Source organism: Antechinus flavipes, chromosome 6 (assembly GCF_016432865.1).
Source record: "Antechinus flavipes isolate AdamAnt ecotype Samford, QLD, Australia chromosome 6, AdamAnt_v2, whole genome shotgun sequence".
NCBI classification, from domain to species: Eukaryota; Metazoa; Chordata; class Mammalia; order Dasyuromorphia; family Dasyuridae; genus Antechinus; species Antechinus flavipes.
The window spans coordinates 212743004-212768874 of NC_067403.1; the positions used below are offsets into that span (position 1 = coordinate 212743004).

At 43.0% G+C, this 25871-nt stretch overlaps 1 protein-coding gene across 8 annotated transcripts in view; it reads left to right on the plus strand.

Moving 5' to 3' along the window:
* The first annotated feature begins 2049 nt into the window (after positions 1-2049).
* MICAL2 (microtubule associated monooxygenase, calponin and LIM domain containing 2) overlaps positions 2050-25871 on the plus strand; it is a 163277-nt gene continuing 139455 nt past the window's right edge. For 3 of the 8 annotated variants that reach the window (XM_051965011.1, XM_051965012.1, XM_051965014.1), the window contains exon 1: positions 2711-2853. The gene's annotated coding sequence lies outside the window, so the exon portion shown is untranslated. Of the gene's footprint in view, positions 2136-2700; positions 2854-25871 lie in introns of those variants that run through there. The other 5 variants (XM_051965008.1, XM_051965013.1, XM_051965010.1 and 2 more) reach the window with 4 other exon arrangements.

Here is a 25871-nt window from a genome sequence, read left to right on the forward strand (position 1 = left end):
TTTAGAGCTGGAAAGTCATTAAATCAACCTCTCCCTCCCCATTTTGCAGATGAGGAAACTGAGGTATAGAGTTTAAGTTACTTGCCCAGGGAGATACATAACTAAGATCTTTTTAACTCCCAGTCCAGCATTCCACCAGATTCTTTCTTCACAGCAACACAGATAGCACTAGTATCTTTTTTTTTTTTTTTTTGCAATTAAACTTGGGGGTCTCAATTCTCTCTGCCTGGGCTTCATGCTTCCTTGTTAACATCCACCCTGCTGTGGTTGATTCTGGGGTTTTCATTATAACGATACTGGAGTGATTTGCCATTTCCTTTTCCAGCTCATTTTACAGGTGAGGAAACTGAGGCATACAGAGTTAAGTTGGGGTTTGGGGTTTTCATGGCTAAAATTCTACAGTGGTTTGTCATTTCCTTTTCCAGCTCATTTTATAGATGAGGAACCAGAGGCATTCAGGGTTTAAGTGACATATCTTTGGGTTTTTATGGTAAAGATTCTGGAATGGTTTGCCATTTCCTTCTCCAACTCGTTTTACAGATGAGGAAACTGAGGCAAACAGGATTAAGTTACATATTGAGGGTCACCCAGCTAGTAAGTGTTTGGATTTGAACTTGAATCTTCCTGATTCTAGGTCAGGTGCTCTATTTACCTAGCTGCCCTTCTTCTCTAAGTTTAAGATAACAAGTAGAAGGAGTACCCTGCTGCCAGTCCAGGGTTTAATGAGCATCGGTGTTCATACTTAACAGACAGGAAGACATATCAATGGATGTCCAAAGACCAGGTTAGTAACTGCTGTCCTTCCAATACACTTGATTCAACATTGCTGACAGTTCACTCTTCTGGTCACTGGGCCCAGCACTGGAACCGCAAAGATGGTTTCTACACAGGCCCTTTTCTCAACGAGTTTACTATCTAACCATCGAAGAACAAGTTCAGTGATAGCTAAGCTTCAAATGAGATAAGCATCGGTGCAAAAAAGAGAGGTTCAGGTAGAATAGTATGAAAAATTGAAGGAATGACAGACGAATTGCTTTTAGCACAGGGGAAGGCTTCAAAATAATTTCCTAAAACACAAAATGAAGGCATGTCAATCCTTGCTCAAGCTTCTTCAGAGGTTCCCTGGTGCCTCCAAGATCAAATTCCTCCCGCATGGCATTTAAAACTCTTTACAATCTGGCTTGGGCCTCTCAGTGTAGGCTGATAGCACCCTTCACATGCTACATTCCCCAAAGATCAGCTCATTTGCTGTTCTCTGAATTGAGACTTCCACTCTCTTTCCCACCCCCCCCCCTCCAAGAGCCTTTGCAATCTGTCCTTCTTGCATAGACTATATAATCACAATATTTCCGCCTCTTACAATTCCTATCTTTCTTCAAGGATCATCTCGGGGTGCTTTGCTTGTAAATGATTAACACCTAGCTGGGGTGGGGTGGGGGTGCCTTGGAATGTGTATTTCATTTTTAAATGTAATCCACGATATTAATATCCAAAGCTTTGTTTGACTATTGACTAAATCTAGTCTATCAGCATAATAACAAATTAAGCCCCGATCTGTAGCGTTTGATGTAACTCTCACAAAGAAAATTTAACAATCGGATCTCTTGGAAGCCAGGACTAAACTCTGTGTTCATCTTCTGTGCCCTCTCGGGGGAAGCGGTTCCTGATTATGTCGGCTTAGGAATCTTTCCCCACGATTCAAATAATCATGTGTATGGTTTGTGAATTTACTTCCAGCCAAGCAGCGGAGGGTTTCAAATGCCTGGATCGGTAGTTTGTACTTAATTTCACTGGCAATCGGAGTGGGGGGAGGGGGAAAGCGCTAACGGGTTTGGAGGCAGCCAGCCAGAGACCATAAATGCGTGTCAGGTTGATTACGCAACGTGGGTGAAGAATGAATTGGAAAGGGAACACAGGAAAGACAGTTAGGTAAGTTAGAAGCTAATTATAAATGCTCAAAGGAGAGGCGATGAGATCCTGCGTGGAAGGCGAGGGGAAGAGCCAGATGCTAGAGTTTCTGCATCAGCAGAAAAGACTTTGAACCCGGGCTCGCCCCAGGCTTCAGTAGACACAGAACCAGGAAGTGAAGTTGGGGTCCAAGACTGCAGAATACCATAGGTGCAGGGATCTTCAAGGTAACTTAGTCCGGTTCTCAAGGGGGAAACTGGGGTCCAGGGGGGGACTCAGGAGCGCTGACCCCACCCAGGCCAGTGTTTGTTGACTTACTTTTCCCCGTTCCGGTCGGGATTGCGCCCATCTCCCACGGCTGGGATCCTCCCTCTTTCCGTTGTTTCCCTCCCTTCCCACCCCGACTTTAGGAAGCGCGGCGCCCTCAGTTCTGCGCCCTGCCCTTTGCGCCCAGGCTGGGAAGCGCCACTCATTCCCAGTCCAAATGGTAGCGGGGGCGGCGCAAACCTGGAGCTTCACGGGGAAGGCGCTGGTTGGGCAGGGGAGAGGCACCTACCTGCGTGCTTTTGGAGCGGGGCGGGCCCGCTTTCCCTAAGCGGGCTGGGCTAGTGCTTGGGCCAGTTCCGCCCCCTGGGACTCCGCCTGGGCCCGACCGCGGGGGCAGCTCCGGCCCACGTGCGCTGGTCCGCGGTGACAGCTAGCCCGGAGGGGCGGAGCCGGAGCTGCGGGATGCTCTCTCATTGGAGAGCTGCCGGACCGGGGGAGGCCGCCCCGTCCCCCTGGGGCAGCTCCAGTACCCGAGCCCTGAGCTCCCGGCTCAGTCAGTCCCCAGCCGCCGCGCTGTTGCCGTTCTGGGGTGCCGCGCCCGCGGGCCGGACTGGGAGGTAGAGGAGAGCCTGAGTCGGTGGCCGAGAACCATGAGCTCCCGCAGCGCCGCGGCGCACTGTAAGGCTTGCGGCGTCGGGGTTCCCGGGCGGGCAGCGGGGAGGAGCGGCCACTGGCTGGTCGGGTCTGGGCTGGTCGCAGGTGCGGGGGCACCCAGGGTCCCATGCTCCTCAGCCCTGAGAACGTCCTCTGGCACTAGGGTTTAGGGGGCGGCTTGTAGAGGTTCCCTGAAAGCAGTTGAGGCTATCTGGAAAGAGGGGGGAAGGGTGCCCCTTGGCGGAGGCTGCTTTGGGCCGGAGACTTTGATCCTCCCTTAATCGAAAAAAAAAAAAAAAGGATTTTAAACAAACGCAACTATCAAAGCAAACCGGACAGCCTGAGATACCTGCCCACCTTTAACCCATTTAAAGAACTACAACTACTACAACTACAACCCCCCACCCCCCCCACACAAACATTTATAACTGCAGCCCACTCGCGGGGTCGGGTGCCAGTCCTCTGCCTCTGGGGATTTCGGAACCGTTCAAATCCTAAATATCCAAAGTCTCATGGATTGAGTCTGGTCTCTTTAACCTATGGCCCCAGCTCATTTCCACTCTCTGGGCCTCCCCTCTCTCCCGGGATATTTCTCTCCACCTCCCTCCTATGCTTTAATAACAGGAAGTCATGTTTTGCCCTGTGTCTGTGGCCTGCGAAGTCCCTCCGGGCTGGGACTCTCACTCAGGCCAGCTCGGATCTCCCCGTGCCTCTGCCGGCGCTTCGTCTAGTGCCTCTCCTGGCCTTGCGTGGGAGGGAGTGCCCAGGTGGCAGCCGGTGCTGTGCCCGCCCTGGACCCACCTCCCGGCTTAGCCTCCCGGGGAAGGAAGTATTGTTTCGGAGAGGTGCCTTGCTTAATCCTGGCACCTGTAGTTGATTGCCTGGCCCAAGCTGGAGAATTGGAGGCAACTTTTACCTACCCCAACCTAGCAGACAGACCAGGCTTTGCGCTGTCAAACGCGTGTGCTTCCGGGAAGAGAAAGAAGCTCCTGAATCCAGAGGAAATATAGGGCTTGCCTCCCGAACTCCTGGGTTCTTCAAGGGAAAATCCTTGCATTTAGCCATTTTGTGCTGAGGAGGTCTTTTGTTGGGGGGGGGGGGGAGGGACGGGCGGTGGTAAAAGGTGCTGCCTCAGACCTTCGCAGGGGTCCTCAAACTACGGCCCGCGGGCCAGATGCGGCAGCTGAGGACGATTATCCCTCTCACCCAGGGCTATGAAGTTTATTTAAAGGCCCACAAAACAAAGTTTTTGTTTTTACTGTAGTCCGGCCCTCCAACAGTCCGAGGGACAGTGAACTGGCCCCCTATTTAAAAAGTTTGAGGACCCCTGCTTAGAGGCCTGTGGCTTTGCTGGGAGTTTAGACATCTGTTGCTGATCCATACTCCTGTTTTAAGATGTAAATATTTTTATGTGGTTTTAGTTAAAGATGAAATAACTACATTCCCTACTACCACCACAGCAGGCAGGTTTGCCTGAGGTAGGAGGAAGAAGGCAAGTGTGCCATAGGGTAGCTGCAGTGTCCCCTTCTCCATTCCTGTTGGCACTTGCTCCCCACCCTTTCTAGGTCCTTCTTCATCGCCTGAGGCAGTAGTCTTGACAAGCCTGTAGCTTCTCCAGACAGACTTAGCCGATGCTATCAATTCCCCTCCCACCCTCACCTACGCCTCTATCTGAGATCTTTAATTACCAGGAATCCTGGAGTAATAACTTGTCTACTTCAGAATTCAGAGCTGGGGCTGTTAAGCAGCACCAGAATGTGTGGAGTCCAGATTATTAGCCTTCTCTAGGTCTGCTGGGAGTTTTGACCTGCTTCACTCTGAGATTTCTGAGGGGGCATCTTTTGTAAACTCTAGAGTTAACTTCTTGCTTCAGGCTAGATCCTCTTGCTGGAGTAGACTTCTTCTTTGGGAGTGTTTGTAAACAGTTTGCCTCTGGGTGAGTCCATGTGACTGAAAAGGATTGTATTGGAAAAAGTTTGGGCAGTTAATATGTCTGCCCCATGGGCTCTGGCAATCCTGCCCCTTGGTATGGATTAGCAATTTGGCTTCCTGTTGAGTAGAACTTCTGCTATTTGTGATTATAATGATAGTAAAAGACCCATTTATACCACTTTAATATTTGCAAAAGCTCTTTTTGTTTTATATCAGCTTATTTTAGTTCTCCCAGAAACCTTGTGAAGGTAAATACTATGGGTATTATTACTTACATTTTACAAGTAAGGAAACTGAGGCTGAGAAAGGTTACAAGAACTTGGCTTGTAGTCACAAAATTTGGAAGATCAGAAACCAAATTTGAACTAGGTCTTCCTTACTCTAAACCTAGCACTCTTCAGTCTGTCACTGTTTCTATTCTGAAGGTGTTTCTTTAGGGAAACCTGCTACAAGTCTGTCAAAAGTAATAATTATTATTGCTATAATCAACATTTATATAGTGCCTTTAGGTTTACAAAGCACTTCTCACAATCATTGTTTGAGATGCTATTATTATTCCCCTTTTACCAATGTAGAATTTGAATCTGACAAAGGTCAGAGCAACACAACTAGTTAGCTTCTGAGATAGAATTTGAACTGAAAACTTCTTGAGTCCAAGTCCAGTGCTCTTTCGACTAGACCGTACTGCTTCTCTACTTTACACTGATTGCTTTGGAGCTAGGGGAGATCTCAAGGATCATCTTGCATGATAGGAAGGCTTTGTCTCAGGAAATCCCCCTCTCTGTGATGTGTGTCTGCTGGCTTGCTTGGTGCTGCAGATGCCAGCCCTGCTGTTTGGCTGGTCTACAAGGGCAGAGGCCTGTACATGTGTTTAGATAAGGGGTTTAAAAAAAAAAAAAGTGCAGTATGTGTGGACTGACTTCAGTAATCATCAGCTTGTAAACACGCTGCAATAACAGTAGAACTATTTGGTGTTCTCAGCCTTGCCACACTGGTTTGTGGCTGAGCTGAGAGGGCTGTGAGTTTAGTACAGGGGGCTGATGGGGACTGATGTCATTGTAATCTCAGCTTTGAAGTTTGACTTAATCAGCCTCTGTAATTATAACTTTATAATCAAAACACTTTATGTATCAACTGGTCCTACCAAGAATCTTGTATTCTCTTCTCTCCCTCCTCCCAAATTCTCCCTCCCATTTTCCTTCCCTTGGGGCCTTAAGGAATGAAGGGCTTCAAAGATACTTCTTTTCAAGTATTGCTTCCTACTCAAACTGTTTTCCTCTCTGATCTCCGGTGACTTCTAGCTTTGATTCGATAATGGCACAATGTTAGCATTGGTTGGCTTTTTAATATGTCTTATGGGTATTTCTTCAGAAATGATGCCGTTATAGGCGAAAGACCTTTGAACTTGGAACCAAAGGTCTGAGTTCTAATCTCAGGCCTGCTACTTGTGAATTTTCTTGGGTAAACTCTCTGTCGGGGCTATATTTTCCCCATCTGTAAAATCGTTTACATCATTCCATGAACATTTATTAAGCACTTTTTATGTTCTAGGCATTGTCCTGAGCACCAGGAATACTAAAAGGGGCAAAAGGCAGTTCCTGCCCTCAACTAGTTTACAATTTAATGGAAAGTATGAGCAAGATGTCCTCCAAGATCACTTTCAGCTCTAAATCTACAACATTCAATCCATTAATTATTATTTTTTGAGCCTTCTAGGCAATAGGGCCCAGATATTTCAGTTCTACTAGTATTAAGCTGCTCTTTGTGCTTAGAATCTGTGAGGAGGCAGTGGGGATAGAATGATAAAAATCAAGAAGAATAAATAGCTATGTATAAAATGCATATGTGAACCCTTGCCTTCTCTTTGTCCCAGGGCTATTTTCAGGCTAAAAAGATTTTTTTTTTTTAATTGAGACTGGGTCTCCCTATCTTGTCCAGTGTGGAAATGCAGTAGCAACTCTTGACTTGTTTTTAGTTAACCTTACCACTCCCTCCCCACTAGTGCTATGTCACTATAGTGACTTAAACTGATATAGTATAGGCACCTGATTGCCTTAGCATTTTGGAAGCTCAGAACTCCCAAGCTCAAGCAATCCACTAATCTTCCAAGTAGCAATGAAGATTTTTTTAATGTAAAATTCTATCAAAGCAGACATTCTTCTCACTCCTTAAGTAAGTGCCTTCTCAAGAGACTTCATATTTATTTTATTTTTTGTTTTAAAAGAAATTTTATTGAAGTCTTTTATTTTTATACATCATAGCCCTTTTTAGGTATTTTCTTCTTTCCCAATAGACCTATATCCATTGAAACAAAGAAAAGTAATGAAGCAAAAATAGTTGCTTCTGGGACAGCGCTCTAACTGCATATGTCCCTTTTGTCCTGGGACACATGGGATCATAGCTCAATAGGATCTTAGAAACCATATGAATAACCCTCTTAATTACAGAAGGATAGATTGAGGTCTTGGTGAATTAAATTACTTGCCCAAGATATTCAAACCCAGAGCATGTGCTCTTTTCTAAATTTAAGATGACTCCTATGACTCTTTGTAGAGAGAAAGGAGTACATTTTGTTATCTATTCTCTGGCAGCATTGCTGGATTTTCAGCTACTCAAAATACCCCTTCCTTTGAACGAGCTTTTCAGTTATCTTGTTGTTGTCACTGTCATTGCAAATTTTTTTTCTTTGGCCCTGCTTATTTTGCTTTGCTTCAGTTCATATAGATCATCCCTTATTTTCCTGAAGTCCTCATATTTCTGCATAATAGCATTTCATCGCGTTCCTAAACTTTTATACGTTCAGTCATATCCCTTGATAAAATGCTCCCCCCTTTTAAATAGAATGCTACATAGAATAATCTCCAAAGCTTATTCTCTTTTTAGGTTCATTTAGTAAACTTTTGCTTACCTACCTGAACTGGCAGCTGGCTGGCTAGCTGGCTGTGGGGAATACATGCTTATGCTCAGGGGCAAGACGGCTGTTTGAGCTTTTGAGTTTTACCCCATTATGAAAATGTAGAAACACACACACACCTCTGGGATTTCTTAAAAGACAAGGGGTAGGGGTGGGCAGGGAAAGGGAAGACATGAAATATGTTGTCTTCCTTCCTTATTAGTTTTATCACCTCCCCTTCCTTCCTGAGAACTACATTTCTTTCTTGGATCTGGGAAATGAGGTCTTCCGAATGGTAGACTTGATTGGATTTTATTAAGGATTGAAATGGGCATTAAACAATTTATTTTTTTTGGCCCCAACAGGAAAGGATGCTTTCCACACTGGAAATCCCTTGAATGCTGTCAATCCTAGGATAACTGAGATGGGGATGAGCATGGGGTAGAAACCAGAGAACCACTGAAAAGATTGAGCTAACAGTCCCTTTGGACATAGAACTATAGTGTTCTAGATCTACTGGAACCATTCCTTTTTTTTATTTTTAATTTTTTCCTTTTTTTTTGCTGGAAATTGGAGGTTTGGGAAATAGGCTGTAGAGAACAAAGGGAGAGAGCATTTTATTGCTTCTTGACTTGAGGATCCCATCTGTCCCCTCCCACGACCTTTCTTTTCTGTTTTTTTTTTTTTTTTTTTCTTCACTCCAGCTTTTCTTAAAACAAGAAACAGGCTGGTTGAGACTGATAAGCAGCAGCTCCTGAAAGTGCTGAGGCTTAAGTTCTCCCAACCCCCAGCTAAGCAGGAGGGATGTGTCACGAAAGGCCTCGATGGCCCAGATTGTTTCAGTTCAGTAAAATCTAATTCTGAGCCCAGTCCGGTCTCCCAGTTTCCTCCCCCTTTGAGCTGTCTGTCCCTTTCTGTCCCAAAGGCTGGCCATGATTAGTGGCTACTGTTTGTATAATTCTCCAGCCAAAAGTGCTTTCTCTCTGCTCTGAGGCCCACTAACCTTTCATACCCTCCCTCTTTGTATCTTCCCTGGCTGTGTACAAGAACCCGGAAACTCTTAAAATCAGGGCCTTTATTTGACTTTGGCTCTCAAAGAATCTCCCATAGTTCCATGAATATAGCAGCCCCTTGATGAATGAATGCTTGTTGACTGAGAATATCTGAGCTAGGGAATGGTACCATTGGAAAGTGACCTTAAACCAAAGTTTTTTAAACTTTTACCACTCGTGATTCCTTTTCGCCCAAGAAATTTTTATGTAACCTGGGGTATATAGAATAGGTATACAAATCAAACATTTATTGGTAATAAATCAATTTTATGACCTCCCATATTCAGTTACATGACCCAAGATGGGGTGAAGAACCACACTTTAAGAAGCTTTGCCTTCTGCATGTGGTGCTACCTCCATGTTTTACATGAAGGGAAACTGAGGTTACTTTGGGGAAGTGTTTTGTCCAAGGTTACACAGTTAGCTGGTCTCCTGATTCAGAGTTTGTTATTCTTTCTACCAGACTAAAATCAACACATCACAGAATCACTTAAAAAAAAAAAGGCATATTTCCTTATTTACTCTCCCCACACACCCCCTTCAAGAAAACAAAGGTTGGTTCCCTCACCTTGTGGTTCCTAAGAACAAATTCAGTAGGGTAGGAGTGGGGAGTACTTAGTGCCAAGTGTATATTTTTAGGATTTTTTTTTTTTGGCTGGCGATGAACTAAGCAAACTTTCATCCTTTCTAAGGCCAGAGAATTTTCTGTTTTGTTTTCTCAAATCCCCACCTCAATGCAGTTCGCCCAAAGGTTATGGATTATGAGACAACTCTAGCAACAACATTCTTTCCCAAATGCAGCAAAATTGCTTTTCAGGGAACTAAGAGTGTGGACCTCTGGATGCACTCTAGGTCTCCCATTTCCCATTGATTCATTCCCTTCAAGGAGTGAAAGATGGTGATCTGGTCAAGATGGATGGTAACCTTCCTCCAGTGGGGTGGAAAGTCTCCGTTATATTGCCATTCTAGTGGATGTAGCTCCTGGTTTCTCTAGCTTATATGCTAGTTGAGGAAATCAGTTAAAAAGCAGCAGAAATTTGAGGAAGAGAGTGAAAAAAGGAACCCTTAGATTAAAAATCCTTTTTGGAATAGATAGGTGATAGATTTTTCCAACCCTTATGCCAGGAAGTGGGATGAATCCCTGTGGGAACTTAGTATCCTTGTATTGAGTCATGGGTCTCAGGCAGTAGCAGTATTTATCATGGGAACCTGGAAGATAATGGACTGTGTCATAATTTAGATTAGGAGAGGAATCCTTGTATCTTTGAGGAATGGGTCTGGTGCTGTGATTTCTTTGCTGTGGTAACCACCCACTCTTTTCATGTACTTTCCAGTCTTAGCCCAATAATCTTCAAGTTTTAGCCTGAAATTTGTGGCTAGCACACAGCTAGGATGTCTCCAAGACAAGCCTTGAGTCAATGAATTAAAAGTATTTTAAATAGAAATTTAAAAGCATTTTTTTTTGGCCAGGTGCTGTCCTTAGAATTCAAAGAAATATTAAACCAATCCTTTTCTTCAAGGAAGTCACATTCTATTAATATGTAGCCATCTACAAGGTGGCTATTGAATGGATGGAAGGTTGTCTCAGAAGGAAGAACAATAAAGGACTGAGGGAGTTCTGGAACCTGGATTGGGATGGGAGAGACTAAGTAGAAGACTATTTCAGTAGTCCAACTAAGAGGTGCTGAGAAACTATACTGGGCCAGTGGTTCCATGAGTGGGTGTTCATAAGGGAGATGGTGTGAATGGACAAATGATATGTTTTGGATTTGTGGGATGAGTAAGTGGAAGTGGGGATAATTCCTAGTTTTTGAGTCTGGGTCAGTTAGTATAGGGAAGCTTGGAAGAGGAGGAAGTTTTAGGGGAAAAACTAATGAGTTGTATTTCAGAAATACTGAGTTTAAGATGCCTCTGGAACTTCTGTTGGAAAGGTTTAGACTTCTCCCTTTCCCTACTACTGGAGAAGGGACAGGATGGGATAATGGATAGAGGGCTTGATAAAGAGTCAGGGACATCTGTTTGAATCCTCTCTCTAACTCATTAGCTCTTTGATCCCAGCAAGTCACTTTAAATTTTCGAGCCTTAGTTTCCATGTTTGTATAATGGGAATAATATTACTTGTAATATTTATCTCACAGTTTTGTGAAAAATAAGATATTTTTGCAAGCCTTAAAGCTGGTATTAAATTTTAGTTGTATGAAGCTATGCTGCGTCAAGGTTTGTCTATTTGCTGAATTATTGTGAGAATATTTGCTGGGGATGATTGGGAGAGATGATGATGGTGATAGGGAAGATTGAAATTGGATTAAAAAAATCCCAAAGCTAAACCCTCCCATTGCCTTTTTGCTGATCTCTAGGCCAAATTGTCTTGTCAGGGGTTCCTCTTCAGGCTGGTTCTGAATTAATCTGCTTTGGCTTTTGGTAAAATAAATGAGGGAGGAAGTCTTGGTTCAGAGACAGGTCCCTCCCTGCCTGTGTTAGGGCCTAGCTCTCTAGGATTGCTGTTGCAGGACAAGGGTGAGAGAATGGCGGGATGAGCAGGGGCATAGTATTGGCACCCACTCAATTGGATAAGTCACTTAATCCTGTTTGCTTCAGTTTCACCCAGCCAGAGTAGAGAAGAGAGCTGGGCTCATTAGCACCTTAGTCCAGAATTCAGGATAGGAGCCCTCGATTGGTGAGGAAATCTGAAAGGGTAAAAGGGAAGGTTTTAGTGAACGAGCAAAACACTTTCTTTTTAATTCCCTTTTGGATTTGCAGGTGAGTTGGCTTATTTGTCCTAGAAAAGCAAAGATTGGGGGATTGGAGCAGATCCTCTTCTTACTGCTCGGTGGGAACTCTGATTTATGAAGTGTTAGCCTCCCACTGCTCAGACTCCCAGAGAGAAGACCAAACAGTTCCATCTCTGAGTGGCTTATTGTGAACAATTCCTCCTGGTCCTAGGTTAGATTACAGCAAGGGAAACTGAGGCTATCAGCCTAATTTTCCAACTCATAGACTCATAAATTTAGAACTGCAGGGGGCCTTGGAGGCCTCTAGTCTAACTCCTTTATAGGGAGGAAACCGAGACTTCCTTATAAGAGTTTAAATGATGTGCTCATAGTCACAGGACTAATAAGCATCAGAGGCAGGCTGTGAGCCCAGGTGATTCTGGTTCCAAGTCCAGGGCACTACCCCCTAGGCCAGGTTTCTGATATGCCTCGGATATTTATGTGAGAGCAGAAGGAAACCCTGTTGTGTCCCTTTGGAAAAGGATGCTCTCGTCTCCTGATTCCTCCTTGGCTCGCTCTCAAGGCAGGGGAGTGTGTGAACAAGTAATTCAACAAAGCTGTGCATGCTGATGGACAAATATTTCTCCTTTGTCCTTTTGGTCTTCACAGGCTGCCTACCGTGTGTGACTCAGCCGTGGCTCAATCCAATAGCTATTAATTGGGTACGTGTTATTTCCAGAACCCTTTACTGAACATGCAGAAGGCAGAATCTGGAGAAACTAATCAGGCAGCAGAGCCCACCATTTCCTTCCCTTCAATGGGGATGGAATTTGTCCCAGGTTCTGTTCCGAGAAACTTTGTGAATGGCCCTGCTCTCCCTTCTCCCCTTTCTAGATACAGAGATAGCCCTCTGCTCTTTTAGTCAGCTAAAACACTAGCTGGGCAACCATTTAATCATATTTGCCTCAGTTTCCTCATCTGTAAAAATGAACCGGAGAAAGAAAAGGCAGCATCTCTGCCAAGAAAATCCCCACAAAGGGATTTACAAAGAGTTGGACACAGTTGAAAATAGCATTAAAGTCAGCATCCCTGACCTCTCTTCACAAGCCCCCACAATAAGCCCACCTATTCTGCTCACTGCATTGTAACTGTTTATTATGAATGGTACCTTTCTTTTTCCTTCAGGCTCTGCCTCCCTCCTTCAGGTGCCCAGAGCTTTGCCCATCCTGCCTGCCGTTCACTTGCCCCCTTTTTGGGCATTTTGTGCCTCTCATCCGGAATTATTGCCTCCTTTATATTCACTTCTCTGTGGGGCTGAGTGGCAGGCGGGCAGGTGGGCAGGGAGATGGGCAGGCTGGCCTGTCTCTCTCTCTAGTTCCTGCTTGCTCACTCACTGCTGGTGTCTCAGCTGCTTCTGTTGCCTAGCCCTGCAAGCTTTCTGCAGCACTGTCTGTTGCGGAAGCCTCATCTCTGCCTTCCACATGAAAGAAAGCCCAGCTATTTTTAGAGCTTCTAATTGGCATAGCTGCCCAAGTACAACTTAGCCTGTCCCCAAATTTAATTTCTGCTTCTCCCTTTTCACCTTCTCTTCCCTCTTTTCCTTTTCCCCTCCTTTCTCTTCTTCTTTTTTCCTTCTCTCTCCTATCCTTCTGTCTCCTTCTTCTCTTCCCTCCCTCTTTCTCCTCTCCTTTTCCCTGTCCCTCTATCTGCTGCCTTTCTCCCATCCTTCTGTCTCTTCTTCCTACTTATTTCCTTCATGCTCTCTCTCTATCTCTCCCTTCCTCCCTCCTTACCTCCTCTCTCTCCCTTCCTCCCTCTTTTCCCCCCCTCTCTCTTCCTCCCTCTCTGTCTCTCTGTCTCTCTTTTTCTCCCTCTCCCCTTTTCTTTTTCTCTTCCTTTCTCCCTCTTTCCCTCCCTCCCTCCTTCCTTCTCTCCCTCTGTCTCTTTTTCTGTTTCTATATGTCTGTCTATCTCTCTCTCTCTCTCTTTCTTTCTGTCTATCTCTCTTTGCCATTTAAAAAACTGCTTGTTACTCAACTGGAAGACCTTATATGTGCACATTTGGGAGCGGAGCTTAAATTAGTAGGCAAGTTCCAATCCCTTAAAAAGGTAGGAGGAAAGGGAAGGCCGAGCTGCTTGTCTTTCCAGTGTTACAGAGCCAATGATTAGATAAGGAGCATCCTTTTTATAATTTACTTTTCTGCTTCTCTTTCTTCCACCCTTGAAGGCAAGTCCATTTGGCAGAGGGGGATTTTTATTATAATATTCAGTCACCTACATTCTCCTAGGGAAAGCTGAAATATCATTGAAGTCTTGACAATTTAATAGTTTACATTGGGAGGGTGTTCTTGCGTTTACCTCTGTAAAGTCCTTTGATCACATGGAAGTCCCTGAAGTAGCTAAAACAGACATTCTTTTTTTTTTCTTTTAAAATTTATTTTTTAGGTTATATACAGTTCATTCATTCATTTTCTTTATATATTTCCATATGAGTCATGTTGGGAGAGAAAAACCATGAGAAAGAAAAAAAGGAAGAAAACAGTGGTGAAAAGAATATGTTTGAATCTGCATTCAGTCTCCATAGTTCTCTCTCTGGATGAATGCAGAGGGCATTTTCCATCCAAGGTTTATCGGAATTGTTTTGGATCTCTGTATTACTGAGAAGGGTAAGCCTACCATAGTGGATCATCACACAAGCTTGCTGTTGCTGTGTACAGTGTTTTCCCCGTTCTAAAGCAGGCATTATAATCTCCATTTTATGGTTGAAAAAAAATGAAGTTCAAGAGATTGAGATGTGGTCTCTGGTCCCATAGTTCTGATTAGTTGGTACAGAGCTGGAAGTGGAACTCAAGTCTTCTGCCTCCAAATTTCATATTCTTTCTGCTGTCTCCTTCCACCAGCTCTGTACACTCCATAGTTTGGTCTGTGGAGTTGTTCAATCCCCATGATGAGTCAATAAACATTCATTAAATACTTACTATATACCAGGTACATAGACAAGTCCCTGTTCTGGAGTTCCCCGTCTAATGGAAGAGTCCTCATGCAAACAAACATATATAACCCTGCTTTCTGTGTACCTGCCAGTTGGAGAAAAGCCACGGAGAAAAGGCACTGGAATTAAGAGAGCTTGGGAATGACTTGCTCTAGAACAGTGGTTCTCAAACTCTTTTTCTCAGTATCTTTACGGTATTAACAACTATTGAGAATATGTCCAAAGAGTTTTTGTTTATATGGGTTACATAATAGATATTTATCATAAATAGAAAAAAAAACTAATTTTGAATTTGTAAACCCTCTGAAAGGATTTCAGAGACCCTCCTGAATTCACTGCACCACACTTTGAGAACCACTGAGTCTAGAGTCTAGAAGATGGTATTTTAGTTGGATCTTGAGAGAACCCAGATGGCTTTGGAGGGGAAGGCAGGTGACTTTGCACAGCATCCCCTCACTTCAGCCTAATTCCCTTGCATCTCATGATATCACCTCCCCTGATGTCCTGGAGGATGAGGGAAACCAGGAGGCTGAGATGTGGGACAATCCATGCAGATGCCCAGAGCCAAGAGATGGAGAATCTTCCTGGAGCAGTCAGGAAGCCAGAGTCATTGATCAAAGAGTATGTGATGGGGAGACAGGTGGAAGGGGAATGGGGCACGGGGTTATGAGGAATTTTGAACGCCCAGCAGAGGTAGTTAAATTTTGAAGTGGATCAGTGGGTTGAGATGCCAGCCCACTTCAGAGCTACAGAATCTTGGTCTTTTCCCAAAGTTCCTGCAGGTTTTAATGTACCTGAAAAGCTTGCTGTAGTTTTCAGAACTTCTTATTGTTGGGGAGTTTTTTCTCATTCTGAGATCATCTAAAGACTTAAAGTGCTGGACTTGAGTCAGGAAGAAATGAGTCAGAAGATATTTAACTAGCTTTGATCCTAGACCATTCATTCCCTTAAGCTCTGTCTGCCTCAGTTTCCTCATCTGTAAAACAGCTAATAATAGCACCAGTCAATCAGGGATTTTGTGAGGACTAAATGAGATAACATGTACAATGCTTTGCAAATCTTACGGGGCTATTTAATATGTTTGCTATTATTATGTTAGCTGTCACAGCTTAAATGCAAGTACTGATATTGTAGAAAAGAATTAGAAGCTGGGCAGCCCCAGTCTGCCTGGTTAATATAGGAAGGAGCTGCACATGCAAATTGTTTGGGGAAAATAGCTGGTTATGGAGACTGCAAGAAGGCCAGCCTTTAGGGAGTGCCAGAGTGAAAAATAAGGGAACTTCCTAAAGTAATGATAGAGGGGCCAGTTACCTTCCAAGGGAGTCATTTGTAGAGACACAAACATTTGAAATGTAGCTGAGATTGGGGTTGGAAGGGAAAGGGGAAGGGAGTAACTTTTCCCTTGTGGGAAGTGGATTTCTCTTTCTGGATATCATTAAGCTTTTGCCTTGGCCTAGGTATATACCCTAGCCAAAGAGGAAACCTAGTCTTTATTGATATCTTTAAAAAAGTTATCATCATCTCTCAATATATCCTCTTCCTAGTCTTATCTCTTAATACAAAGGGTAAAAGGGGGCAGGAGAAGAGCAATTTAGCAAAATCAATCAGTATACCGATTGTATCTAATATAATCGAATAATACCAGGACTTCTTAAACTTTTCCCCCATGGTTCCCCTTTTATCCCAAGAAATTTTTCTTGATCCTTGGAATATAAAATATGTGTGCAAATTAAACATTTTTTGATAATAAATCATAATTTCATAACCCTCACCTCTAAAAAAAAAAGGGAGAAAGGTGCATTTTCTCAACTGTCAATATGTTTTATTTTTCCTCACATGTTAAAACATTTTAAAGAGTTCTAAAAGTTTTGTGGGTTTTTTAAAGTTTATTTTTAATACACATTGCTTTATAAATTATGTTGGGAGAGAAAAATCAGAGCAAAAGGGAAAACACCATGGCAGAGTTTAAAAAAAAAAAAAAGAAGTGTTGATTTACATTCAGTCTCCTTAGTTCTTTTTCTGGTTGCAGATGGCGTTTTCTGTCTAAGGCCTATTGGGATTGCTTTAGATCACTGAACCATTGAGAAAAACCAAGTCTTTCATAGTTGATCATTGCACATTTTTGCCATTGTTGTGTATAATGTATTCCTGGTTCTGCTTGTTTTGCTCAGCATCAGGGGTGTTTGAGATTGCTTTGGATGTGCTCCACTTGACAAGAATCCCCTCTTATAGGCATTGGGGAACCATGAAGGTGTTAAAGTGAAGAAATGAGGGAACTGTGGTAAATACAGTAGTGAGTATTTCAAGTGGTTTGGGGGTGCTGGGGAGGGAGATGTAATGAAGGTGTTGCAATAATTCTGAATGGCATTGGTTGAAAGTGATCTCTCCCTCCTCTGATTTCTCTTAAGTTGCTGGATATCTCTTTTCCACTTACCGCATTTCCCCCATTTCATATTTTAGAATATGTATTGTCTCTTTATTAGATTTGATTGTAAGCTTGTTGAGAGCAGCCTTGATTTCTCTATTGTTTAGGCAAAGGAACCTAGGTGAAGGATGGATACCTTTAATAAAAAGTTGCTTTGTGCCCAAAGGACTATAAAGCTGTGCATACCTTCACCCAGCAGTGCCATTTCTGGGTCTGTATCCCAAGGAAATCATAAAGGACGGAAAAAGGATCCACATGTGCAAAAATGTTTGTAGCAGCTCTTTTTGTGATAGTAAAGAATTGGAAAATGAGTAGATGCCCATCAATTGGGGAATGACTGAACAAGTTGTGGTATATGAAGATAATGGAATATTATTGTTCTATAAAAATGAAGAACAAGCTGATTTTAGAAAAGCCTGGAAAAATTTGCATGAACTGATCCTGAGAGAAACAAGCAGAACTAGGAATACATTGTACACAATAACAGCAACAATGTATGATGATCAGTTATGAAAGACTTGGTTCTTCTCTGTGGTTCAGGGATCCAAAGGACTCCCCATAAGCTTTAGATAGAAAAAAACTATCTGCAACCAGAGAAAAAATTAAGGGGACTGAATGTAAATCAACACATGCTATGTTCACTTTTTCCCATTTGCTCTGATTTTTCTCTCCCAAAATATTTCATAAAACAATGTATGTTAAAAATAAATAAAGTAACAAATTGCTTTGACTGAGGAAAGAAGGGTTTCCTAGCCCTGAAGTGTGAGTGGAGGAACTAGGATGAGTATGTGAGGGGCTGGGAAGTAACTGCAGTTGTTTGGGGATGGAGGCCTTAGTAGGGTGAGCTGGACTTAGTGTGAGAACTCCAACATCACCAGGTCTTAGGAACCTAATGTGATTGTGATAGTTTTTGGAAATGGACATCAGACATGTCCAGTTGATTTTTTTCCTCTTTTTCATTTATACATTTGCACAGCCAATCCTTTCTTTAAAGATCAGTTTGGGCTTGGTCCTGAGTAGATTTTTGGCTTTGAAGCTCAGGTCTAGGGGGATTTCTTGTAGTTCATTGTCTGTAAACTTTGTCCTGGAAGAGTGTGTGTGTCATTTACTGGAGCCTCAGGTAAATCATTCATGAAGTCAAAAGACTTTTTGTTATGTAATGAATAGCCATTCCTCAGTTTTATTTGCTTTGCAAATTTAGACTTCTATTTCTGCAGAAAATTTTCTCCCCCTTCTCTCCCATGCCTTATCAGGTCTGCCTCTGGCAATGTCTGGGTGCTGCTTGGGGGCCCTGGCTCTCCTTCTGCCCTCTCTCTGCTTTCTAAGGGAACATTTTGTCTGGAAATGGGCTTCATGCTTTTTTAAAGTTCAGCCTCCTGTTCTCCATGTTAGGTACTGGGCAACCTACAAAGCTTAAATACAAGAGAGTCCTACCTTGTAAGAAGGAATCATACACCTTCCAAGATGCCCACAATATTCAATGCTACATAAATAACTTTAAAGAGAGGAGGACAAAATGTTATAAGAAAGAAGGTTGATCCAGGAAAGCTTGCTGGAAGAGTTTGCATTTGAATTAAGTTTTAGAGAAAGTCACAGGCTCTTTTCTTATCACTCATTCCTTTAATGATTACTAGAACTGAAGGTGGAAAGGAAAGGGAAGTTCCTGAGCAAAGGTAATGAGGTGAGAGAGTTGTCAGTGCATTTCATAGACAGGTTGTTATTATCATTTCAAAACTTTGAGGAAGTTGTGGATCTGCCAGTGTCCATGCTCTCCATTAATTCAGATTGTAGACCTTCCGTGTCGCAGCAGACCATGTGGTTGGCTCATAGAGCTGGAAGGAAAGGCTCTAAAAAAGCTAATTTATCTCCTGATTTAACAGAAGGGGAAACTAAGAGCTGAACAAGGAAGATTACTAGCCTCAGAGGTAGCAAATAATAGGGTTGAGTCTCACCTTTTAAAACTGCTGTTTTGGGAGACAATTTGGAGGAATTTCTTTTTAGTAATAGGGACGTTCATTCCATATTTGAGCCTTCCTTGTATGTAAAATCCTGTATCAGGTTAGTGGCTGGAGTAGATCTAACTAGGGCAAGGTAATGGCACTTTTCCCAGGGTGCTGAAATTTAGAGAGCCTGTAGCACTTGCACTTGTTAGTAGAGAAACAACTCAGTTTAGCCATTTAGCTTTCATCTTAGCTAATTATTATTACTAACTATATCTCCTCCCTTTTGGCTCCTCTGCCCCTCTAATCATCCCAAATTGATTTGAGGGTACTTTTTGCTACTTCCCTGGACACAAAAATTGCTAGGTAAGACCCTGGGGTGGAGTGACTGAGCTGTTCTGAGGGAGCTTTTACAGGGTGATGGGGAATTAGGCCTCTGGTGCTAAAATAATAGCTAATTAGATATGATTGCCATGAGACTTCCACAGTGGTGCTTAGGGGTTGCTGTGGTAACCCTGGGACAGGCTGGAAGGTGGACTCTGGCCTTGAGCCCTGTGGAAATTGAGGTGTTTCACCCATTGTATATCTGGTGGTCCAGATTGCTCCGCAGGGTCTGTGGCCATAAACAGTTGCTATGAAGACCCTTTTATTTCTTCCATGGAGCCCCAGAATACGCCCTACTATGCCCTAGGGAAATGAGGAGCTTTGTATAAAACTCATTTGACAATTAAGGGCTGCCTTGGGAGGTGCTGGGTCAAAGTAAAAACTATTTATTCTTCCTAATGCCTAAGATTAGATAGCGACCTTGCTGTTCCAGACCAGAGGTGAAATCATTTGTACAACCTTTTCAGCCTTCGTGTTTAGACACAGAATTTTCTCAAAATTATTGTTTTTTAGTGTTGTTTTTTTTTTTTTAACATGGAAATTATAATTTCCAAAGGAGAATTGCAGGTGGGAATGATAACTTATGTTTATATTCTGTAAATGCATGATAAATGGGTGTCCACCCGCATCCAGGTGTACCAGGGAAATCTCTTGCTGGAATATTCTCCTACTCTTCCCCAGAGCCTAGAGCTTCAGATTAACTCCCTCTCCATGTAATCAGCAGGCTGTTCAAGCTGCATCTGGCTAGATCTCCTACACCTCCTACACCTCTCTGCCTTCTCATCCTCCCTTCTTCCCCATTTGAATTTAAGATAAAGCATTTATTTCAAAAGTCTTTTGAGGAAAGGCCTCAAAAGGAGTGAATGTGAAGGAGGCAACAAGTCTGCAAGCTTTTATTAAATGTACTGTGTTGCTCTCTGAATAATAGGAAACAAATTACTTTTGCAGAAGATTTTAAGGCATCCCAAGTAGAAGCTACTGTCACTTAAGTATTTATTAAATGGCTACTAAGTGCATAGTGTAGGTATACAAAAAGAGCAACAAAAAAAGAAATAGCTGGATGGTGGGTGACCTGTCTAAAGAGGAAGTAATTATGCAGAGATGAATTGGACCAGTTAGCCTTTGAGTAATCTGCCAGTGCTTGAGATTCTCTGAGTATCAGACTCCCTACTTACATTTATACACGGTACCTTACAGTATTCATTTTACTCCCTAATTTTCATGTGTATTTTTTCTCATTCACTTAAAACTCATATTAGATCCTTAGCCTATAGGAAAATTCTTGGCATTTAGATTTTTAGTGGAAAAGCTGTGGCATACTACAGAGAAATATTTGTTTCCTTTTTTTTTTAACTTAATATTCCTCCTACCAATTACATGTAAAGTTAATTTTCAATATTCATTTCTGTAAGATTTTGAGCCCCCAATTTTACCCCTCCTTCTCCTCCCCTCTCCCCAAGATACCAAGCAATCTGAAATAGGTTATATATGTATAATCATGTTAAACATATTTCCACATTAGTCATATTGTGAAAGAAAAATCAGAACAAAATCAGAAGAAAGAACACAAAAAAGTGAAAATAGTGTGCTTTGGTCTGCATTGATCTTTGCCAAAAACAAAACAAAACAAAAAACCCAAAAAACTCCAGCAACCCAAATAGGGTCATGAGGAGTCAGACGTGGCTGAAATGATTTAATAGCAAAAATCCCATTTTGTACTATATCACACCTTGCTCCTGCAATATCTAGCCTAGGATCCAGCACATTATGAGTGAATTTGTGGCTGGATTCAGCCTTTTAGGAGATGGGGTCGAGGTTAAGGGAAGCCTGTTTTGAGTAGAGGTCCAGACCTGATCAAATCCCCAGTTCCCCAAGTCCAGGAGATCTTGATCTGATTTGAACTCAAAATCTCCAGTCATAATGTGGCTCATGTTTAGTGGCTTCTGCTTTGGAGGCTTCATCAGTCTGCTGAGGAAGTCCCTCACACTTGGTAGAACCTCCAGTTCTCTCTTTTGTGGCTTGAAAGAGACTCTGGGAAGCTTATAAAGGAAGCGACTGCCTGGTGAGCTGGCAGCCTCCCCTCGTGCGTAGTTGCTGGTTAACAAAGAGGAAACAGTTATTGTTGGGTCTCATTTTCCGGCCTAAGGGTTTTAAGCTCTCGGCCATATGGAAGGACCATCTGAAATCGCCCCATGTCACCAGCTGGACCGAGCTTCTGGACATGTGTATAGTTTAGGAGTCTTACTGTGATTATTTGAATGTTATTAGTTTCAACAAAAATTCGGTTCCCAGTTTCATTCTTCTGCAAACAATTTTTCAAAATGTACTATTCTCTTCTCTTGCCATCTCATTATGAGAGTCTGTTTCATAACCCAGCTTGCATTTCACATCCAAATTTTCCTCCTTCCCACACACACTTGGCCTCTGAGCTCTTATTTGCTTATGAGATACATCGTCAGGGACTCTGGGTGTGACACTGGGGGACCTCTACCGGAAGATTTTCTGTGGGTGGTTTTCTTGGTGTGTGGGGGAAGAATTTTCTCCTTTGGTTGCCTTTCATCAGAAGGCTGGAGCTTTTTTTCCCTATTTCTCCAAAACTTCCCATCTCTTCCTTTCCCTTCCATTCCCCCACCCCCCCTTTTTTTTGGGGGGGTGATTTTGTAATGCCTGGGGATGGCTTGTCGGGGAAGGGGGAGAGATTCACAGACCAGTCAGGGACAAGCAAAGATACTCCTTTGGGGGGGGGGCTGGATTTTCTTCTTTCTGTTTCTGACCATAGAATTAAAGCTAAATGGGACCTTACCTAATCTTAACTCCCATATTTAATAATTTAGAAGGGTCACCCAGCTCGTAATCTAGATCTAGGGGTCCTGAAACTTTTTAAATAGGGGGCCAGTTCACTGTCCCTCAGACTATTGGAAGGCCGGACTATAGTAAAAACAAAAACTTTGTTTTGTGAGCCTTTAAATAAAGAAACTTCATAGCCCTGGGTGGGGGATAAATGTCCTCAGCTGCTGCATCTGGCCCGTGAGCCGTAGTTTGAGGACCCCTGATTCTAGATCCTCCAATTCCAACATCAGTTTTTATTTTCCATTGTCCTATATCATCCCCCTTAGACACAAGATCTCAAAACAAAATGCAATTTTACTCAAAGAATTCCTTCTAGGGAGATGGTATGATGTCATGGATATTGTATCTGGCTTCAAGATCTGCTCACTGTCATATGGTGGACAAATCACTTAACCTCTGAGCTCTTCCAGGCAATTCTCCAAGATGAAGTTCAGGAGCGATTGTCATTCTCCCCTCAGTGCTGTGGAGAGCAAGCACATTTACAGGGGAGTTCCTTACATAGATAAAACCACAAGTTTGGGCTCTTAAAAACAAAACCAGAGAATTCATGTGTTATCTGAAGTGATATCAAGCATATGTGAGCAAAGCCCAGAAGTTAGTTCTGAGGATGGTACTGCAGAGAGAGAGAGAGAGAGAGACAGACAGAGGACCTGGCTCCAGATTTCCCCTCTGTCACTACCTTGGGCACATCATTTGATATCTTAGAACCTCAGTTTCTTCATCTGTTAAATGATGTTGGACTAAACGGGCCCATTGTGTGAGAATTGACAGAGGCTCTATTCACTCGCTCATTTGTTTAGTCATTTTCATATCTGATACTCCATGACTCATTTAGAGTTTTCTTGGTAAGGACGCTGGAGTGGTTTGCCATTTTCTTCTCCAGTCCATTTTACAGATGAGGAAACTGAGGCAAATCAATGAAGTGATTTGCCTAGAGTCACATAGCCAATAAACATCTGAGGCCATATTTGAACTCAGGAAGAAGAGTCTTCCCTACTTCCCAGGCTGTCCCCAGTGCACTATATTGCCATCTGGCTGCTCACGTGCATTGAAAGGAATCACCTGTTTGAACTGAGCATCTGGGTTTGAATTCTGCTTATTGTCTGTGTGACCCTGGGCATGTTATTTCACCTAATCTGGTTCTCACTTATCAAATGAGGAGATTGGACTCTTACAACTTGAGATCTATAATCCTATAAAGATCTTTACAAAGGATATTTGCAAAGTTTCTCACTTTACCAATGAGGTAGATAAGACACATTTCAAACTATAGGACTGGGCGTGGGATTTCACTAATAAAGGGAATTCTCTAGTAGGATACCCCCTCTCACCAAAGGTGATCAGTATTTTTTCTGGAAAATTAAGTCTTCTAGAATTGCCTAAGCATTAAGAGGCTGAATAACTTCCCCAGTGCAACATAGTCATTATGTGTTTGAGGCAGAACTGGAATCCAGATCTTCCTTATTCTGCAATCAGCCTAAACACCTCTGAGGCTCTAAGCAGGAAAATGATTTGCAGAAAGTCACTGAGCAAGCCAGTGGCAGAGGAGGATAAATGTGCTTCTTTGGGGCCTGAGCTTTCTTTCTGTGATAGGATCAGTCAGGCTCTGACCCTGTGGCGCCTTTCCCTGCTGGTGAATGTTGAGATGTCTTGGTATCTATACTTAGGGTCATAGCTCAAGGTTTTGAAAATACATTTTGCTGCACATGCATAACCTTTATGAAACTGCTTGCCTTCTTACTGAAGGGGAAGGGGAAAAGAATTTGGAGCTCAAATTTTTTTTTTTAAAGCTAAAAATTATTTTTACATATAATTAGAAAAATAAATATTTGATTTACAGTTGGAGACTGTCTATCCATTCCCTCCTTTTTGGATGACACAACTGAGGTCAAGGATTTGCCCATAGACACAGTAGGATTTGAATCCAGAATCTCTGATTCAGGAGTCTGTTTTTTTCACTGTACCAGCCTTCCTGTATTTAATTAGGAGTATGTGTGTGGGGAGGGAGGAGGAGAAGGGAAGACTTCTCACTGGTTTTGCAGATAATGATACCTTGCAAATGATAATCTTAAGAATCTTGCTTTTATGAGATTTCTCCGGTGGTTTATGAGGAAGAGCATAAAATCTCATCCCGTGGGTGGCTGGTGGGAAGCTGAGATGGGGCTGGCCTTTACAGTGGTTTCTTGATGTGGCTTTTGGTTCTGGGTGTAGGTTGTGAGTTTGTGCAGACCCTATCCCTCTGAGGTTTGAGGCCCTGGGTGGGGGTGGAGGGTCTAGGAGAGCCTTCCTGGGAAATGGTACAATGCAGGTAATGATCTTGGTGGGCAGAGAATCCTGGCTTGGCTTCCAGCCCCGCCTCCTGGTCATCATCGCCCTTTAGAAATCTACCCAAATAGCTTTTATGCAGTAGTTAGTTATTCTGCTTCTTGGGAGGTCCAGCTGCCTGAGTGTCAGTGGGCCGACTCTCCCTGCCTGCCCCTCGGGTTTGGCCTTTGTGGGACTCCTGGGCATCCAGGGGAGGACAGGTCCCTTTGGCTTTCTCTTCAGAACCACAGAAGCGGGACATCCCAGAGCAGTCGTACCCATTCCCCAGCCCCTCTGCTAATTGAGGGGAGTGGTGGGTGTGGTGGAGAGTTAATTACATGTGGCTCTCCCTACTTGGACTCTGGCATGATGAGGCTGACAGACGCTTCTATTTACTTTGGGCTTTATGGGGCCGCTTTACATACATGATCTCACTTTGATTCTCTCAACAGCCTTGATGAACTAGTATTCAACCCATTTTACAGTGGAGCAAACCGAAGCTCTGAGACAAAAGGATATGATCATACCACCTGGCGCAGGAGCCCTGGGCTGGAATTGGCACCAGGTTTAATCTCACAAAGCTCCACACTTTTCTTTGTCTGTCGGTGGGATGTCTGAGTCCTGGCAGTTTCAGCAGACAGCTTCATTTTCTATTTTGCTTGTGCAGGCAGTTGTATAACTCCCTTATATTCAGAGTCTCCTTCCTTGGGAGTTCCCTTTACCATTGAAGTCACCGATCCAATCTATTCCTGTGTCCCAATCTTAGCCAATCTTCACCTTAGCTAAGCTCTGTAAAATGTTAGACCTTGCATTACTCTTTAAAAAGGTCTTTGGAGGAGTAAAAATCTAAAGAAAAGCACCTTTGAGGCTGTACACAGAACTCAGAGGAGGACCTGTTAAAGGCATCTTAAGGGTCATAAATCCCCAGAGACCATCTACTCTTATTTTACAGATGAGGAAACAGGCCCAAAAGTGACAGGCCCAGAGTAACAAGTGATAGAGTTAGAAAAGCTCTGCTCTTATGGCTGCACATTCAAAGCTTTGACATAATTCATCCCCTATCTGAGCCAGAATTCGTTCGACACCATTCCCAAAAAGTGGTCATCCAGCTTCTGTTAGGATATCCTTCCTCCACCCACTGAGAGGGAGCTCAGGGAGGGAGACCATTCCACATTTGGTTAGTTCTAATTTTTATGGGGAGCAAGGTGACATAGTGGATAGACTGCCAGACCTGAAGTCTGAGTTTAAATCAGACCGCAAATACTTACTAGCTGTAAGTCACTTAATCTTCTTAGTCTCAGTTTCCTCATTTGTAAAATGAGCTGGAGAAGGAAACCAGTCTAGTATTTTTGTCAAGAAATCCCCAAAATGGATTGACAAAGAGTCAAACATGACTAAAAAATGGCTGAACGACAAAATCAATTTTTATGAAGTCTTACCTTATATACAACTGAAATCCCCCATCTCATAAATTTCCTGTCATAAGCCTAGTTCTGAATGACCACTTGTCAGGTATGTAGTAGACCAATCCTTGTTCAGGTATGGGTTGGATTTGAAGG